Here is a 2,494-nt window from a genome sequence, read left to right as displayed (position 1 = left end):
GGTTGCATCAGCCCCGGCTATATAGCGGCCCCTGGGCGGCGGGGAGGGGTCGGGAATGCGGAACCCGCCGAGCTGCCAGCTCCAGACGTCAGAGGGGGACGGAGAGGAAGGGAAGGAGGGGACAGGGAGGAGGGGGTGTGGATCCGGCGCCTCACACCCACTGACCTTCACCTCCCCCGCCGCCCCGGGCGCCCTCCTCCCACCGCTCGTTGTGCTCCTCTCCCCGCGGGGGCCGCGGCGGCCCCGGCTCCCGCGCGTCCCCCCGCGCCCACCCCGCGGGGAAGCAGGACTCGGCGGGCGGTTATGTAAGAGCATCCCCGCTGCACAGCCGCTTCCACCCCGAGACCCGAGCCGCCGCTCGGGAGAGGGAAGGGAGAAGGCGCGGCGGGACAAGCCCCAGAGCTCCCGGAGGCATCCGCAGCCTGCGTTGAACCATCCTCCTGAGTCCTGAGCGCTTCTCCCCAGACCGAGAGGGGATTTCGGCACGTTTTCATCCTTGGACACTGCATGCCTGAGGATCTGGAGACCCGCTTTTATTTTTTCCGTGGAGAAGGATGGGCGGAGGATTAACACCCCCCCCCACTAGACCACCTGGCCCCCGCAGGCTCCCTCCAGCCCGGGGTGGCTCGCTGCAGGGGGCTGCCCTCTTCTGGGGCTGCGGCCAGAGCCCACCGCTTTCTCTGGGGCTCCCCAGGCTGACCCCCGGGCTTTCTGTGCCACTCCAGCAGGCTTCTTGCGGCTCGGGGACACTCCCGTGAGCAGACCCAGCCCTCAGCCGACCCCAAATGGCTTCTTCCCCATTTCGGCTTCCACTGACAACTTAACTCCCACCTTTCATCCTCCTAGAGGGGTAGATGGTTAATGGCGACTCCAGAGGAAATGCGACCTCCAGTATGTAAAGGCACAGAGACCCAGAGCCCGCCTGCACACATGTGGCTCCTCAGGCCTTGGCACCCTGGTTGGCATCTCATACCTCCAGACCCCCCTGGGTGCCCAGCCTACCTTTCGGCCTAAGCCAGATAGGAGTGACAGTGTTTATATTCGGTAACCTTCAGCCTCCTTCCCAGAGTGATGTCAGGTCATCACCCAGAGAAGAAAGGAAGTGAAAGAAAAAGTTCATGCCTTCTTGGAGCGCAGATGCTCAGAGTGAAAGAAACAACAAGACTTGAGACAGATGGGAGCAGATGAGCAAAACCGAATGAGCCTGTCTCTTCAGTGTGAGGACAGTCGGGTTTCATTCTCCTTATTTCCCAGTGCGGTTGAATCTTTCTGGATGAGGGGCCTGGTCTTACCAGGGAACCACACATCAAGCGGTCATGACATTGACTGACCGGGTTCACGATCACCATCAGCTCTCTCCCTCAAGACACTGAAGTGAGCAAGTAAAAACAAAGTAAGGTCCTCAAAGAATATACAATGGAAAATGAGTAGTAACCCGATAGTCCTGTGGAAGAGCGTGACTCCGAGCCCCAGAAAGGCCAGCTACACCTTTACTACAGCATGAAGATCAAAGCTGGGCACAGTGAAACTGCCTTATGATGTTTCCCCCATGAAACTGAGCTCTGGACGTTTATATGGAAGAAAACTGTGAACGGGGGCAATGTTACTTTATGCGTCTTCATCTGGGACTTTGAAAAAACTAAACTGATCTATGTGTGGGGACTAATAATTTGTGTGTGTGGTTAGAGCGAGTCCTCTCCCGGGCGTGCTTTGAACGCAGCTGGGCCACTGGCAGTCCTACTGGGCCTTTGCTTCCCCCACAAATTAAATATGCTACAGGGGTGGCGCCTAGGGGTAACTTGGGGGTCTTTAGCCCCCTCTGCCTCTCTATAATATCCATTAGGTCTTCTCCGTTATTTGATACGGATGTTTTTCAGCTGTGTATGGAACGCTGTGTGAACACAGCTTCAAGCCCTCCCTTCCAGCCACACTGCCCCCTCCCAGAGCTCTACAGAGTCATTGCCTCTGGAAGAAGCTGGAGGGAGAGGCCACACGCTGGCTCATTTATGGAGATGTTGGCCTGCTTCTTCCTGCCCTGCTGGATGAAGCTGACCCACCCCTGGCTCTTAGGCACAGACGAGAGACCCAGCCTGAGAAGACAAGAGACCCAGCCTAAGAAGACAAGAGACCCAGCCTAAGGCAGTTTGAATTTAGCTTTCTTATCACTTGCAACTGAAAAAGCCCTAATTAATACACCCAGTCCTGGCCAGTGGCCTGACCGAGAGATTGTCACGTATCCTAAGTGGGTCGGATGAAGCTAGGAGTTTGAAGAAGAGAAGAGAAGGAAGAGAAGCTGCCAGAAGCTTGACCTGAAACTGCCAGAGGGGGACTACTGAGAGTGAAGCTGATGCAAAGAAGAGTAGAGTATAGCCAAGCAAGGGAGGGAGAGACAGACCCAGCTCAGATGGCATAGCCAGCCATGCCTGCTCTCATCCCTCCCTCTGGAGTTTTTAGCTGTAGGAATTAGTAAATTATATCCTACCTAAGGCAGTTT

The 2,494-nt window shown here is 56.3% G+C and overlaps 1 protein-coding gene across 1 annotated transcript in view; it reads right to left on the bottom strand.

Moving 5' to 3' along the window:
• The window catches only part of JDP2 (Jun dimerization protein 2), a 39,635-nt gene extending 38,610 nt beyond the window's left edge, over nucleotides 1-1,025 (bottom strand). Inside the window, exon 1 of the mRNA XM_034642059.1 lies at nucleotides 1,003-1,025. The gene's annotated coding sequence lies outside the window, so the exon portion shown is untranslated. The remainder of the gene's footprint in view (nucleotides 1-1,002) is intronic.
• Between the last annotated feature and the right edge of the window lie 1,469 nt (nucleotides 1,026-2,494).

Source organism: Ailuropoda melanoleuca, chromosome 14 (genome assembly GCF_002007445.2).
Source record: "Ailuropoda melanoleuca isolate Jingjing chromosome 14, ASM200744v2, whole genome shotgun sequence".
In the NCBI taxonomy this organism is placed as follows: domain Eukaryota; kingdom Metazoa; phylum Chordata; class Mammalia; order Carnivora; family Ursidae; genus Ailuropoda; species Ailuropoda melanoleuca.
This window is presented reverse-complemented; position numbering and strand designations above follow the sequence as displayed.